This window comes from Elephantulus edwardii, unplaced genomic scaffold (genome assembly GCF_000299155.1).
Source record: "Elephantulus edwardii isolate Elephantulus edwardi_28Jun2011 unplaced genomic scaffold, EleEdw1.0 scaffold00524, whole genome shotgun sequence".
NCBI lineage: Eukaryota > Metazoa > Chordata > Mammalia > Macroscelidea > Macroscelididae > Elephantulus > Elephantulus edwardii.
The window spans coordinates 173,265-173,782 of record NW_006400274.1 but is presented as its reverse complement, the minus strand read 5'-3'; positions in this window follow the sequence as shown (position 1 = coordinate 173,782).

Genomic DNA, 518 nt, shown 5'->3' with positions numbered 1-518 from the left:
ATTTTCAAAAGGGGAAGAGAAAACTCAGAAGAGGTTAGAAAAAAGGGAACATAGAAAATCACTAGGATAGCAGAGGTTAGTGGACAGATGGTAGAGTGAAGAAAAAGAAGGATTCAATGGTATTTGGAAAGGCAAGGTGATAATAGGTGTAAATCACTAATAATTAATGATATGTTGTTGTTATATGCCATCAAGTCACCTGTGACTCAGAGTGACTGTATGTACATTAGCTGTGAACTCTGCTCTATCCGGAACCAATTTTATCGTCTCCAACAGACCTAATTTCATTTCTCCAGTCACTGAGCCAATCCATCTTATCCTAGATCTGCCTTTTCTGTGCTGTCCCTTCACCCTTCCAAGTAGATGTCCTTCTCCAAGGACTGATAGTTCCAGGCTATGTACCCAAAGTATGTGAGATGGACCTTAAAAATCCTTGCCTCCCATCTCACTCCCTGACTTAAAATCCCACTACACTGCCGTGGTAGTCAAGACAGCATGGTACTGGTACAATGACAGAC